Genomic DNA, 17548 nt, shown 5'->3' on the forward strand with positions numbered 1-17548 from the left:
CAGGAGTTGCTTCCCAAGAAGTTGTGTTTTGTTTGTTGGGCAAGTCCATGCCTAGTCTATTTTAGAGATGAAAAGGAGATTTCAGGGATGTTACAGACAACTGGATTTGTTTCCTAGAACACCATGGTATTTTATCCAATCAGCAATTGACTCCTAGCTTAAAAGACAGGTTGGCCTCATCTTTATGTAGAGAGGTTATATTTCAACATATGTTGATCAGTATTTTCATTTACTTCAAAATAAAAGGAAGGAGCTTATGTATCTATTTTATAAGAGTTAATTAATTGATCAAGTCAGAGTCCATTAAATTTGTTCATGTTCTTAAATAAATTCTAAATTTTGTATTTCCCTTATACTGGAATTTGTTTTCCAATTTAGAGTTGTTTTTGATAGAAATTAGTTATGTTTGTGTCTTAGTAAATTAAGTAGCTATCCACTGAATGTGATTCTCCCTTCCACTTAGAAATCTTGTTCTTTCTCCTTCCCATATCTGGGTCCTTTCTAATATCACTTAACCACTCGAGCATTCCAAATACTCTTTTATCACATCTGAAATTCCATGTCAGAATTTGCATGTATAAAAATGCACATGCACTCCAATCTCTGTGGTGTGGTAGATACAGTTTATGTTGCAGGCATATTTTAAACATAGAAAAATGTTAATCCCAGGAATATTACATTTAGAAAGCTCAAGGCAACTACAGGGGAAATTTCTTGAAGCTGTTCATTACAAGCCTAAGCATGCTCAAGGTTCCCTGTCATTCAGATGTCATCTAGAGTATTTTACATTAGCAGTAGTCAGATGTTTTTCTTACTTTCAAATGGTTATTTTTTTAAATAACCTTTTTTTTATAGATTGCCTATAAAACCCAACAATTATAGACAACTTTTAAGACTGATTAAAATTTGAGTTCTGAAATATGATTTACCATGTAAATACTAGAATTAGCCTATGAGTCAAGAGTTTTGTTAGTCATAAAATATTCTATTAGACCAGTAAGATATTTAGCAAGTTGAATAACACTATATATATATATATATATATATATATATATGCAGACACACACTCACACACATACACAAATAAAAATGTAGAGAGAGAAATACAACAGTTTTAAGTCAAATTCAGTTCGCAATCAGGTAGTTAAGTTTGTGGACTTTATCTTTAAATAATTAGATTTAACAACCATATGCCATGGAAAACCAATGTCTGGAAGCCATGTTAAAATTAATTGTGAAAAGTCCTTTGCCAAAATATCAGATTTGAAAGATGTATTTTGGAAGTTTGTAAAATAAAGTTGTTTGGAGTATGTGAAATATCTTAATTTTTTTAAGCAAGTATTATGAAGTGATATAAACAAAATGATTTCTTTGTATGTGGATGGGCAGAGAGAAGGGACTCATAAAAAGTTTGTATATTTGTATAAGCTCATTTGTGGAAGAAAAATCATAGACAAGATGAAACAGATGATGGTGATACATAACATGTGTCAGCTGGTATCGTTGTTCACTTGCAGCTAGGTTGGGATGATTCAGCATCTGGAGCAAGGGTCAGTAGAGAGTCTTCCCAACAGTGGTCACAGATGAGAAATCAACTTGAACTGTAGGGCACTAATGTCCAAGTAAGCTGGCAACATCTGGTAAATATTTGGGTGAATAACTAAATGCTAGGGTTGGAGAGGAAGAGAAAGTAACTCATCTAAAACCTTTACTAACTTCCAAAATCAACTTAAATGATTTGATAGTGGATGTGCATATAAAATGATTATGTTCACACTACAGTTTGGGAGATACAGGAAAAGAATAGTATGTAATTCACTGAAGCAATATATTAATGACATTTAAAATTGGAAATTGAATAAATAAATAACATTAATATGAACTTGGCAAAGTATGACATCATTTTCAGATAAAATTATGACTAATTTTAACTCTAAAACTATACATTTCAATGAAATTTAAAATTGGAAATTGAATAAATAACATTAATATGAACTTGGCAAAGTATGACATCTTTTTCAGATAAAATTATGACTAGTTTTAACTATAAAACTATACATTTCAAGGAGCACTTGATTTTTCAAGCTATAAAATCTCATTTTTTCTAAATCTGAGTCCATATCTGTGAAACTTTAGTGGGAGTGGACCCCCAATCTGCCTGAGAATGCAGTAATATTAATACCATAAACACAGTTCTCCTTGAACCACATGGAGATGTGAAGGACAGGGAAGCCTGGCATGCTGCTGTCCATGGGGTCACAAAGAGTTGGATACAACTGAGAGACTGAACAGTAATGAACCACATACAGAATATACAAGATAATGAATGTCAAGTTCAGCTCCTCATTCAATTCAGTAGAAAGACCCACACTTAGATGGCATCCTTGCCCACTGAAATTATTCCTAAGCTAATCCTCATAACAGTTCTATGAATCATTTCTCTATTTAATAACTGACTAGGGGAGAAAGATTTTTCACTCTTCTATTTTGCCTTTTTACCAAAAAATAAGTTCCAAATGATACGATGAATGTTTTCACTTTGTATTCTTAGTAGGTTTTTAATAGCAACACTATAAAATGTTTATAAAACATATATAAGTTGTCAGCTCAACTTGGTTGCAATTTTCCTTTCTTTTCAGTCAGGAAAAATACAAAATTCACATTTGAGAATTTATTTATTTGCACATCTGTAAATTATTATATCTTTGTAGTAGATACAACATGGGATATTAAACGTCTTTCACTGCTCCACTCTATCTTTAAGAAGCAAAAGGAATAATATCACATAAATGAAATAAAAGGAAATACCCACTCTGGAGTGACTTTGCTTGAAGTACATCTTTGGTCTTTAGTTTAACTTGTCCTTTCAAAATAAAACCTTTTAGAATATATACTTTTATTTATTTATTTTTTATTGAAGGCTAATTATTTTACAATACTTGGAGGAAAATTACTTGGAGGAAAATAACTCATGAATAAATTTTAAGAATATGCATGATAATAAAGTAAAATAGGAAAATACAATTAAAATAAAAATGTTTAAATCACCACTTTCAGGTATTGAATAAATTTGTTTCCCAAAATTAATACAATAGCAATAAGTTTTCACAGATCTCGAAATATAAAGTATTTGTTCCTATCTGCACTTTACGGTTTTTGTTTGGGCTTTTTTTGCTTATTTGCTTGTTTGTTTTGATGGGGACACCAAACATTCATTCATTAATTAGTTCATGTATTCATTAAAAAGATGTGTTGAGTGTTCTTCCAGTAAGCAGGGTCTGTGCTGAGAATGTTTATCAAGTATTAGACCCTAAACACAGCTAAACTTTGTCTTGTGTTGAATTTGACATTTAGAGCACAAATTTAAGTAAATGCCAGGGATTTACTCTGAAGATGTAGCAATTTCCTCTTCTTGAGACTGTTTGTCCTTTTTGGTTCTGCACAGTTCAGTCGAAAAACATTTATACAGACTTCTAGTGGCTGATTCCCATAACTAAGTTGTGTAATTCAAATGTAGCCATAAAATTCTACGAGGACAGGATATGATTCATCCTTTGCTTAGTGTCTTGGACTCTTCTTCTTCTTTTTTTTTTTTTTTGTTTAATTTCTTTTTCTTTTACTAGTGTGGGGTGCATGAGTTCTAATGTCAGCAGCAACATCTTACATTTATTATGCTACTCTTCTTTGGAAAAACACCAGACAATATGTTTTCTTCACCATGTCATTGAAACAAGGTTCAACAAAGTCACACAAAAATTAAAACTATTTTTGTAAAACAGCTTCTGTATACATTTGACAGTGTAGCCTAAATATGAGATCACCCTTCCTTTTGCTACTAAGTAAATGTCTTAAATATCAGTGGCTATATGTAAAATTTCCATCATTTTACATGCTTTTTGCTTCAAAGGGATAAATATTTTTCTTTAACTGTTTTCATGGCTAGTAGCTTGACACTTAGATATAATCTTATGGGTCTTTCTTGAGAACGTGTTTGTATGCTTTGTCTCTCAGTCATGTCCGACTCTTCACGACCCCCTGAACTATATAGCCTGCCAGTCTCCTCTGTCCATTGGATTCTCCAGGCAAGAATACTGGAGTGAGTTGCCATTCCCTTCTCCAGGTGATCTTCCTGACCCAGGGATTGAACCCAGATCTCTTGCATTGCACGCGGGTTCTTTACTGTCTGAGCCACCAAGGAAACTCATACCAAAAACTTCTGATTCTTCAGTTCAGTTCAGTCTCCTTACCTCCACTCCAAACCCAGCCCCACTCCTTCTTCCTACCTTCATTCCCATGTCTGCTTTTTCATAGAATTCTACTGCATGGCAGTAACAGTGTGCCCATGGGAACCCTGGCATCTGTTTGTTTTGTTTACCCAAGTCTTTTGCATAATCCTTCAATGGATTTTTCAACAGAGTCCTTTTAATAAAGTCATGTTGCCACTTGAGTAAGGAAAGAAATTGAAGCAATAGAATGGAATAAGGGAATGGAATAATTCCCTAATACCTTTATGTAAGTTGAAAAAATCCTATAATGGATCTTGAAATAACAATTCATATGTATTACATCTCCTGTGCCAGAAACACTGTTGACAAAAGACAAACTTTATTTCCTAAATGGGGAGGGTGAGTTGGAAAAGAAAACTCTCTTTTCAGGAGAGTTTTACTCTTTAACTTGAAATGTTTTTTAAGTGGAGGGCCCTGAGGGCACATAAAGAGAGACCTTAAGTGTGTGTAAGGATATGATTAAGGAAATTGATTTCCAGAGCCTCAAATTCTATGTATTCTCTTTCCGGGGAAAATACTCACTATGAAGGGGACATACCTGTTCTCCTTTCCCAGCTACCCTTAGGTAATCACCTTTTCCTTTTTTTTTTTTTTCCACTCCTTTCCCCTTCCCCAGTATTGCACGTTGCATTTTCCAGAAATGCAGACATGCTCCCAGATCCTAAAGAAAAACCTCTTTAATCAGGGTACCACAACCCTTCTTCCCATCTGTGTCATAAGTAGATTCATTTCCAGTAGCATTTCTATTTTTTTGCATTTCCTTCTCCTTACAATTGTTACTTAAATGATTTATAATATTATCCTGAACAATTGTTAATGATAATTATTGTGACATAATTAATTCCGGAAGAAATTTTAGACACTTACAATTGATATTCAAAGAAAATTTTAATATAAATGTCTTTTTGATGATTCCATTTTACTGCAGAGAAATATGATACAGTGTTCAATAAACACATTCAAGCATAAAAATATATGAGAATAGAAATCTCTAGGGAAAATTGAATGAAAATATAATTTCACTGAGGAAAAAGCAATCAGATTTTTTTGAATATTAAAAAAGCATGTTTGTATATCTTTAACTGAATTATGGGATAATGGTATCATTGTGATTATATTTATACTCCTTTTGGATTTTCTTTTTAATTTTTATTGAAGTATAGCTGCTGTACAATATTATATAAGTTTTGTTTGTTTATTTTAGTCACTAAGTTGTGTCCAACTCTTTTGTGACCCCATGGACTGTAGCCCACCAAGTTCCTCTGTCCATGCAATTTACCAGGCAAGAATACTGGAGTGGATTGCCATTTCCTTCTCCAGAGGCTCTTCCTGATCCAGAGATCAAACTTATGTCTCCTGCATTAGTAGATGGATTCTTTACCACTAAACCACTGGGGAAGACCCATTATATAAGTTATAGTTATATAATATACTGATTCATAATTTTTATAGATTATGCTTCATTTAGAGTTATTATAAAATATTGGCTAAATTCCCCATGTTATACCATATATTCTAGTAGCTTATTTTATACCTAATAGTTTGTATGTCTTACTCCCCTCCCACATATTTCCCTTCCTCGCTTTCCTATCTTCTCTGGTAATCACGAGTTTGTTCTCTGTATCAGTGAATTTGCTTCTTATTTTTCTTTTATTCATTAGTTCATTGTATTTTTTAGATTCCATATATAAGTGATACCTTACAGTATTTTCCATTCTCTGTCTGACTTATTTCATTTAGCATAATGGTCTCCAAGTCCTTCCATGTTGCTGCAAATGGCAATGTTTTATTCTGTTTATGGCTGAGTAACATTCCCTTATATACTCCATCTTTATTCATTTGTCTGTTGATGAACACTTAGGTTGCTTCCGTATCCTGTAAATAATGCTGCTATGAACACTGAGTTGCATGTGTCTTTTCAAATTAGTGTTTTTGTTTTTTCATTCAAGAATGCAATTGCTGGGTCATATGGTAGTTTTATTTTTCTGTTTTTTGAGAAACCACTATACTGTTTTTGGATACATTTTTAAAAGTAACAGAGCAATTGTATTTAAAATAGAAATGATATACCTTTGGAAACCATTGAGTTGTATGATGAAATTTTTAGATTCTAACTTTAAAAACAGGATATCTAACTTGAAGTTATCTTAGGGCATAGAAACCTAAACCACAGCTCTCAAACTTACAGCTTAACAATGCTCATGAGTATCATACTTGCACTATATATTTGCCTCTTTTTCTGAAAGAGTTCCCCCCACCAAAAAAGTAATTTCTTTCTGCCTTGGATCCTTATAACCATTTTGAGGGGAATATTTTTCCTTGGAGACAGACCTGTCAATGCCTCGTAGAGCTCATACCAAGATCCTTGCCCTTGGGCCTTTAAAACATGCTCCACATGCTGGTTTCTTCATATTAGGATCATTCCTGAAAAGCTTCTCCCTACTTTTTGCTGTCAAACAATCAACTTGGGCAGGTATATATTGGGTTGGCCAAAAAATTTCATTCAGGTTTTCCTGTAATATGTTAAAGATCACCATAACAACAGATTACCAGGGTGGTTGAGAAAGCACTTTTAATGACAATTTTAGGGCACCAGAGAGTATGTCCTAAGAGAAAGTTCAGGCAACATATGAGCTGCTTTCAGGAGATAGGGAAAGAATACTAATCATACTTCCTAACTCACCATTTTCCTGAAATTACTCTGTCAAACATTGCTAATCACTAAGATTGAAGGTAAAAGAAGAAGCGGGCAACAGGATGAGATGCTGGATGGCATCACTGACTCAACGGACATCAGCCTGAGCAAACTCTGGAAGATAGGGAAGGACAGGGGAGCCTGGCTTGCTGCAGTTCATGGGGTTGCCAAGAGTCAGACACAACTTAGCAAATGAACAGCAACAACAAAGAATTAAATATAAAAGATACCTTTTAGTCTGTATTTCATATGAACTCTACATTATTTGATAGTGGTAATGATTCCTTCTTCAAAATTATAGCCTCCAAGGAAGGTACAAGATGGCGGAGGAATAGGATGGCGAGACCACTCTCTCTCCCACAAATTCATCAAAAGAACATTTGAATGCGGAGTAAAGTCCACAAAACAACTTCTGAATGCTGGCAGAGGACATCAGGCACCCAGAAAAGCAGCACGTTGTCTTCAAAGGAGGTAGGAAAAAACATAAAAGACAAAAAGAGAGACAAAAGAGGTAAGGACGGAGCTCCATCCTGGGAAGGGAGGCTTTAAAAAGAGAGAAGTTTCCAAACACCAGGAAACACTCTCACTGGCTAGTCTGTGGCGAGCCTTGGAACCTCAGAGGGCCACATAACTGGGAGGAAAAAAAAAAGAAATAATTAAAACCCACAGATTACCCGCAAAACGGTAATTCCCAGCGGAGAAGCAGCGCAGACGCCTGCATACGGCATTAGCAAGTGGAGGCTGGGCAGGGAGGAGCCGGCTGAACTGCTTAGAGAGAGGACTGGGCTTGAATGCTGCTAGAACAATCTGAGACAAGTAACTGGGGATAGCAAAGCAGACTGGGATAGCTTCCCCACGAAAAGGCAGAAAGCTCTAACCTAAGACTCCGCCAGCCCTGCTCACAGAACAAAGGACTGAGCAGAGTGAGCCGGCTGCGGTCATCCCATCCCCCATCCCCCGCTGAGACAGGCAGGGAGGTCAGCCAGAGCTGGAGGGGGAAACCGCGGCCCCAGAAAGGCATCTGATACAAACTGCAGGCAGGCTTGTTGCTAATCAAGACTTCTTGAGCTCCAGCCGGTCGATATCCATCTGAGAAGGTGTGCTGGTTGTACACCCAGAAAAACAAGTGGCAGGGACTGAGGAGGTGATAAGTCGCAGTGACCGTGCTCGCCAAACACCTGGTCACCTGAGCTGCTCCGACCGGGGAAGGCACAAAATGCAGACCCAGCCAAGTCTGCGCCTTTGTGGAGTACCCAAGAAACTGAACTTGAGACGCTCAGACCTGGGTATTGCATTCAACCCAGCGCCGGCCTCGGACAGTTCCTGGCAGAGCAACCTAGAGCCTGTACAGTGTAGACTGGGACAACACATGCGCTGTGAGCGGGGGCAAACCCAGTGTGGCCGATATGCTGTGAGAACTCCCCACAGACACCAGAGATATTTGTCTGCAGCGCTCCTCCCTTCCCAGAACAGGACTGAACAACTGAGCCTTAAAAAGTTTCCACCTGCCTCCTAGAAACAGGGTGGAAATTAAACAGTGAAAAGACCAGCAAACAGAAGCTAAAACAGAGGGAACCACCTTGGAAATGACAGATAGAGAAGTCTAGAGGCTACTGCAAGAATAAGACTGAAAACCAGAGGCAGAGGCTTAAGGCCGAATCCTGAGAACACCAGAGAACTCCTGACACCAGGGAACATTAATCGATAGGAGCTCAGCAAACGCCTCCATACCTACACTAAAACCAAGCACCACCCAAGGGTCAACAAGTTCCAGAGCAAGACATACCACTCAAATTCTCCAGCAACACAGGAAAATAGCCCTGAGCTTCAGTATACAGGGTGCCCAAAGTCACTCCAAACCCACTGACGTCTCATAACTCCTTACTGGACACTTCATTGCACTCCAGAGAGAAGAAAGCCAGCTCCACCCACCAGAACACCGACACAAGCTTCCCTAACCAGGCAACCTTGACAAGTCACCCGTCCAACCCCTCACACAGTGAGGAAACTACATTAAAGAGAACTCCACAAATGGCCAGAAGAGGGAAAGGCCACCCCAAGCAAAGCAATATAAGCAAGATGAAGAGGCAGAGAAATACCCAGCAAGTAAAGGAACAAGATAAATGCTCACCAACACAAACAAAAGAGGAAGATATAGGGAATCTACCTGATAAAGAATTTCAAATTTTGATGGTGAAAATGATTCAAAATCTTGAAAGCAAAATGGAGTTACAGATAAATAACCTGGAGAAAAGGATTGAGAAGATGCAAGAAATGTTTAATAAGGAATTAGAGGAAATAAAAAAGAGTCAATATACAATGAATAATGCAATAGATGAGATCAGAAACACTCTGGAGGGAACAAACAGTAGAATAACAGAGGCAGAAGACAGGATAAGTGAGCTAGAAGATAGAATTGTAGAAATAAATGAAACAGAGAGGAAAAAAGAAAAACAAATTAAAAGAAATGAGGACAATATTAGAGACCTCTGGGACAATGTTAAATGCTCCAACATTCGAATCATAGGAGTCCCAGAAGAAGAAGACAAAAAGAAAGACCATGAAAGAATACTTGAGGAGATAATAGTTGAAAACGTCCCTAAAATGGGGAAGGAAATAATCACCCAAGTCCAAGAAACCCAGAGAGTCCCCAACAGGATAAACCCAAGGTGAAATACTCCAAGACACATAGTAATCAAATTAACAAAGATCAAACACAAAGAACAAATATTAAAAACAGCAAGGGAAAAGCAGCAAATAGCACACAAGGGGATTCCCATAAGGATAACAGCTGATCTTTCAACAGAAACTCTTCAGGCCAGGAGGGAATGGCAAGACATACTTAAAGTGATGAAAGAAAATAACCTACAGCCCAGATTACTGTACCCAGCAAGGATCTCATTTAAATATGAAGGAGAAATCAAAAGCTTTACAGACAAGCAAAAGCTGAGAGAATTCAGCGTCACCAAACCAGCTCTCCAACAAATGCTAAAGGACCTTCTCTAGACAGGAAACACAGAAAGGGTGTATAAACTCGAACCCAAAGCAATAAAGAAAATGGCAATGGGATCATACTTATCAATAATCACCTTAAACGTAAATGGGTTGAATGCCCCAACCAAAAGACAAAGGCTGGCAGAATGGATACAAAAACGAGAACCCCATATATGAGGTCTACAAGAGACCCACCTCAAAACGAGGGACACATACAGACTGAAAGTGAAGGGCTGGAAAAAGATATTCCATGCAAATAGAGACCAAATAAAGCAGGGGTAGCCATACTCATATCAGATAAAATAGATTTTAAAACAAAGGCTGTGAAAAGAGACAAAGAAGGAAACTACATGATGATCAAAGGATCAATCCAAGAAGAAGATATAACAATTATAAATATTTATGCACCCAGCATAGGAGCACCGCAATATGTAAGACAATTACTAACAAGTATGAAAGGGGAAATTAACAACAATGCAATAATAGTAGGAGATTTTAATACCCCACTTACATCTATGGATAGATCAACTAAACAGAAAATTAACAAGGAAACACAAACTTTAAATGATACAATAGACCAGTTAGACCTAATAGATATCTATAGGACATTTCACCCCAAAACAATGAATTTCACCTTTTTCTCAAGTGCACACGGAACCTTTTCCAGGATAGATCACATCCTGGGCCATAAATCTCAGTTCAGTTCAGTTCAGTTCAGTCGCTCAGTCGTGTCCGACTCTCCACGACCCCATGAATCACAGCACGCCAGGCCTCCCTGTCCATCACCAACTCCCGGAGTTCACTCAAACTCATGTCCACAGAGTCGGTGATGCCATCCAGCCATCTCATTCTCCGTCGTCCCCTTCTCCTCCCGCCCCCAACCTTTCCCAGCATCAGAGTCTTTTCCAGTGAGTCACCTCGTCACATGAGGTGGCCAAAGTATTGCAGTTTCAGCTTTAGCATCAGTCCCTCCAATGAACATCCAGGATTGATCTCCTCTAGAATGGACTGGTTGGATCTCCTTGCAGTATAAGGGACTCTCAAGAGTCTTCTCTAAATCTAGCCTTGGTAAATTCAAAAAAATTGAAATCATTCCAAGCATCTTTTCTGACCACAATGCAGTAAGATTAGATATCAATTACAGGAGAAAAACCATTAAAAATGCCAACATATGGAGGCTGAACAACACGCTGCTGAATAATGAACAAATCATAGAAGAAATCAAAGAAGAAATCAAAATATGCATAGAAATGAATGAAAATGAAAACATAACAACCCCAAACCTCTGGGACACTGTAAAATCAGTGCTAAGGGGGAAGTTCATAGCAATACAGGCACAACTCAAGAAACAAGAAAAAAGTCAACTAAATAACCTAACCCTACATCTGAAGAAACTAGAAAAGGAAGAAATGAAGAACCCCAGGGTCAGTAGAAGGAAAGAAATCGTAAAAATTAGGGCAGAGATAAATGCAAAAGAAACAAAAGAGACCATAGCAAAAATCAACAAAGCCAAAAGCTGGTTCTTTGAGAAGGTAAATAAAATTGACAAACCACTATCCAGACTCATCAAGAAACAAAGGGAGAAGAACCAAATCAATAAAATTAGAAATGAAAATGGAGAGATCACAACCGACAACACAGAAATACAAAGGATCATTAGAGAATACTATCAGCAATTATATGGCAATAAAATGAATAACCTAGAAGAAATGGAAAAATTCCTGGAAAAGTACAACTTTCCAAAACTGAACCAGGATGAAATAGAAAATCTGAACAAACCCATCACAAGCACGGAACAAGAGGCTGTAATCAGGAATCTTCCAGCAAACAAAAGCCCAGGTCCAGACGGCTTCACAGCTGAATTCTACCAAAAATTTAGAGAAGAGCTAACACCTATTCTACTCAAACTCTTCCAGAAAATTGCTGAGGAAGGGAAACTTCCAAACTCATTCTATGAGGCCACCATCACCCTAATCCCAAAACCTGGTAAAGACCCCACAAAAAAAGAAAACTATAGGCCAATATCACTGATGAACATAGATGCAAAAATCCTTAACAAAATTCTAGCAATCAGAATCAACAACACATTAAGAAGATCATACATCATGACCAAGTGGGCTTTATCCCAGGAATGCAAGAATTCTTCAATATCTGCAAATCAATCAACGTAATACACCACATTCAGTTCAGTTCAGTCGCTCAGTCGTGTCCGACTCTGCGACTCCATGAATCACAGCAGGTCAGGAATCCCTGTCCATTACCAACCCCCGAAGTTCACTCAAAACTGAAAAATAAAAATCATATGATTATCTCAATAGATGCAGAGAAAGCCTTCGACAAAATTCAACATCCATTTATGATCAAAACCCTCCAGAAAGTGGAAATAGAAGGGACATATCTCAACATAATAGAAGCTATATATGACAAGCCCACAGCAAACATTATCCTCAACAGTGAAAAACTGAAAGCATTTCCCCTAAAGTCAGGAACAAGACAAGGGTGCCCACTCTCACCACTACTACTCAACATAGTTCTGGAAGTTTTGGCCACAGCAATCAGAGCAGAAAAAGACGTAAAAGGAATACAAATTGGAAAAGAAGAAATAAAACTTTCACTGTTCGCTGATGACATGATCCTCTACACAGAAAACCCTAGAGACTCTACCAGAAAACTACTAGAGCTAATCCATGAATACAGTAAAGTTGCAGGATATAAAATCAACACAAAAAATCACTTGCATTCCTATACACTAATAATGAGAAAATAGAAGGAGAAATTAAGGAAACTATTCCATTCACTATTGCAACGAAAAGAATTAAATACTTAGGAATATATCTACCTAAGGAAGCAAAAGACTTGTACATAGAAAACTATAAAACACTAGTGAAAGTAATCAAAGAGGACACTAATAGATGGAGAAATATACTGTGCTCGTGGATTGGAAGAATAAATATTATAAAAATGAGTATACGACCCAAAGTAATTTATACATTCAATGCAATCCCTATCAAGCTACCAACGATATTTTTCACAGAACTGGAACAAATAATCTCACAATTTGTATGGAAATACAAAAAACCTCGAATAGCCAAAGCAATCTTGAGGAAGAAAAATGGAACTGGGGGGATTAACCTGCTGGACTTCAGGCTCTACTACAAAGCCACAGTCATCAAGACAGTATGGTACTGGCATAAAGACAGAAATATAGATCAATGGAACAAAATAGAAAGCCCAGAGATAAATCCACGCACCTATGGACACCTTATCTTTGACAAAGGAGGCAAGAATACAAAATGGAGAAAAGACAGTCTCTTTAAGTGGTGCTGGGAAAACTGGTCAGCCACTTGTAAAAGAATGAAACTAGAACACTTCCTAACACCATACACCAAAATAAACTCAAAATGGATTAGAGAGCTAAATGTAAGACCAGAAACTATAAAACTCCTAGAGGAGAATGTAGCCAAAACTCTCTCTGACATAAATCACAGCAGGATCCTCCATGACCCACCTCCCAGAATATTGGAAATAAAAGCAAAATTAAACAAATGGGACCTAATTAAAATCAAAAGCTTCTGCACAGCAAAGGAAACTATAAGCAAGGGGAAAAGACAGCCTGTAGAATGGGAGAAAATAATAGCAAATGAAGCAACTGATAAAGGATTAATCTCCAAAATATACAAGCAGCTCCTGCAGCTCAATTCCAGAAAAATAAATGACCCAATCAAAAACTGGGCCAAAGAACTAAACAGATATTTCTCCAAAGAAGACAGAAAGATGGCTAACAAACACATGAAAAAATGATCAACATCCCTCATAATCAAAGAAATGCAAATCAAAACCACAATGAGATACCATTTCACACCAGTCAGAATGGCTGCTATCCAAAAGTCTACATGCAATAAATGCTGGAGAGGGTGTGGAGAGAAGGGAACCCTCTTACACTGTTGGTGGGAATGCAAACTAGTACAGCCACTATGGAGAACAGTGTGGAGATTCCTCAAAAAACTGGAAATAGAACTGCCATATGATCCAGCAATCGCACTCCTGGGCATACCCACCGAGGAAACCAGAATTGAAAGAGACACATGTACTCCAATGTTCATTGCAGCACTGTTTATAATAGCCAGGACATGGAAGCAACCTAGATGTCCATCTGCAGACGAATGGATAAGAAAACTTTGGTACCTATACACAATGGAGTATTACTCAGCCATTAAAAAAATGCATTTTAACCAGTTCTAATGAGGTGGATGAAACTAGAGCCTATTATACAGAGTGAAGTAAGCCAGAAAGAAAAACACCAATACAGTATACTAACACATATTTATGGAATTTAGAAAGATGCAAATGATAACCCTGTATACGAGACAGCAAAAGAGACACAGATGTATAGAACAGTCTTTGGGACTCTGTGGGAGAGGGTGAGGGTGGGATGATTTGGGAGAATGGCATTGAAACATGTATATTATCATATGTGAAATGAAACTCCAGTTCAGGGTCGATGCATGTTACAGGATGCTTGGGGCTGGTATGCGGGGATGACCCAGAGGGAGGATAAGGGGAGGAGGGAGGTGGGAGCTGGGTTCGGGAGGGGGAACTCATGTACACCCTGAGCGGATTCATGTCAATGTATGGCAAAACCAACCAATATAATATTGTAAAATAGTTATCCTCCAATAAAAATTTTAAAAAAATAAAAAATAAAATAAAATTATAGCCTCCACCACACTTCTCTCTTAGATCACCCCACACTTCTACAAATTATTCTCAAGCTCTTTTATATGTGATTCTTGTTCTGTCTTTCCCCAAACTATGGCTGTCTTACTGTAAATACTATGTTTGATGATTTCACATACAGTCTGGTCTTTAGCTACCAATAGGGTGTTGTTTTTCAATTGCCCAGTCATGTCCAACTCTGTGACCCAATCGACTGTAGCACACCAGGCCTCTCTGTCCTTCAGCACCTCCTGAAGTTTGCCCAAGTTCATGCATCAGTGATGCCATCCAGCCATCTCATCCTCAAATGCCCTCTTCTCCTTCTGCCCTCAATCTTTCCCAGCATCAGAGACTTTTCCAATGAGTCATGTGTTCTCATCATTTGACTAAAAATACTGGAGCTTCAGCATCAGTGCTTCTAGTGAATATTCAGGGTTGGTCTCCCTTACATTTGACTGGTTTGATCTCCTTGCTGTCCAAGGGACTTTCAGGAGTCTTCTCCAGCACCACAGTTCAAAGGAATCAGTTCTTTGGTGTTCTGCCCTCTTTACAGTCAATACAGCTCAAATCTCTGTTTGAAGCTTAGGTCTTTCTGCTGAGTCTTTCAAAATATTCTTGATCTAGTTTTTGGTTTTGATGTTAATTATCTTTCGCTTATATATGAGAAAAATTTTGATCCAAAAATATATACAACGTATGTCCATTGTCTTCCTATATACCTTAACACAAAATATCATAACCTGTAGGCACACATACCTCTATAAATAAACAAGCAAATTCTGGCCACACTCAGGTTATTTATTTCTCAACGTTGGAACTCTGCTTCATTCAGATGGGTCACTTCACTTTCCAGTATAGGTACCCTCAGTCTCTAAGTTACTACTCCAGTGATTCTCCCAACCTAGGCTGCCCATCTCCCTTTCATCGCATATCCAAATACCCTCCTTGTATTCAAGGGTTGCCCTAGTTTTCACACACTCAGTATAGTTTGTTCTTAACTGTCCTAATATCCACTTACATTAGCATTCTGGAACGATATTAGGATTAGGATGTTTTGGGCATAAAAATTTTATTTGGAAATTAAGTCCTGTATAAGCTTCAACTTATAACAAGGTCATGTTTCTATTCTTTGATTTCACAATTAATACCTATGCTCTTAGGGTATGGGGATCTTTATTCTCTAACTTTTAATATCTGGGAAAATGTTGTCAACACAATAGTGTTTAAGAAGTGTTTGTTGTATAGATCGTTAATAAGAAGATTCTCATTTTTAAAGTCAAGGTGTATGACATACTGACAGAAAGACTGTTTATAATTGCTAAAATGTCAAGAGAATGGGAGATACACTATTATCCAGGAGTCTTAGAGCTTATATTATATTCTGCTGGAATAAAAGTCAACTATAGGATAAGAGTTTAAAATGTGAAAAATAGCTTCATGTCCAAATTTAGGTCCCTTAGAGGCTCTTCTATGCTTAAAATTCTCATAGTTCCTCAGAGTTATTAAACCCAAATAAAGACATGAATGTTATTTGAAACAATATTTTGTCTTAAACTGGTTTATCAGATTAGTCAAGTTAATTGTCCAGACTTCAAGGAGGTATTAGAATAGACTGAGATGAGGGAGAGAAGTGGAGGGAAAAGTCTGGAACATGGAGCTTCAAGGAAGAAAATTCTTCAGGGGAAATGCTTTGTGTGCTAAGGATGTGTGATAACTGTGTTGAGTATGTGAGATGGAGTGAAGTGTGAGCTGCCAAAAGTAGTGGGTACAAAAAGCAGCTCTTGAATGAGCTATATCTATACTAGATGGATGTGCTTTTGTGCAAGGCAACTGTTGTAGAGTGAATTTCACGTAGAGGCTTATATTTAGTGAGAACATCAACCAATATAAAATCTGAATTGCCAGTTTGAGGGAAATGTTCTAAGTGCCTTGAGTGATTAGTTGCCTCACCAAAACTGTATTTCTTTGAGTATTTTGACTTTTGTTCAATTAATATTTAAATAAGAAAAACAAAGGTTGATCAAGGAAAGGAGGAAATGCTAGACCAAAGTAAGAAGAGGAGGAAAGGAAAGTACATATGATTGGCATTAGTGTGAATGGTACAATGCAGACATCTGAAATATTTATTTTATGTAGTTTCACTGTGAGAGAGTTATAAGTACCATCATTTCTTTGAGAATAAAATGAGATCAGAAGAATGAAGTAAATAATCCAGTGACAGTAGAAGCTAAATCTGTTATTTGACTTTAACTCCAAAGTCCACACTTTTTTAAATAATTAAAACTAAAATAACAAAGACATAAAAAGACAAAGAAAGAAACATTATGAGAGCTTTGATTATTACTTAGCATGTCAAATTCACTAATCAAGGAAGGAAGTCAGTGTTCTGAGTTTAAACAATGTAAACCAATTTTTGATTATTTAAATGTCTTAGTTTAGGTTCTAGGAGTAGACTTGAGATAAGAGTCGTATGCAGATAATTTATTTGGGAAGTGATCCCAGTAACCATGAAAAGAGGAGTAAGGAAATGATAGAGAAAAGGTAAGAAAGCCAAAAAAGTATCACATTATTAAATAAGCTATCATAGTAACTTAATCCCATGTGATTGCCACCTCTGAGAGAGGAGAGTTGGGTATTTAGAACTAGCTCCTAGCAGTTGATGACTGAAGATGATTCCTGTGGACCATTGATTCACCAGCATTTCTAACCTTCTTTGTACACAAACAGAGAGGGCTCAGGCAGCCACAGCTAACCCTCAAGCAAAGAGCAGGTATTGCTGTTTGGAAGTCAGTTGGCAGCTACTGTAAAAGGTAAGGGAGATATGGACAGAAAAGTCATCTGCTGCATTATGGAATAC

Source organism: Moschus berezovskii, chromosome 8, assembly GCF_049115385.1.
Source record: "Moschus berezovskii isolate FMDL1 chromosome 8, NW_MosBer_1.0, whole genome shotgun sequence".
Classification (NCBI taxonomy): domain Eukaryota; kingdom Metazoa; phylum Chordata; class Mammalia; order Artiodactyla; family Moschidae; genus Moschus; species Moschus berezovskii.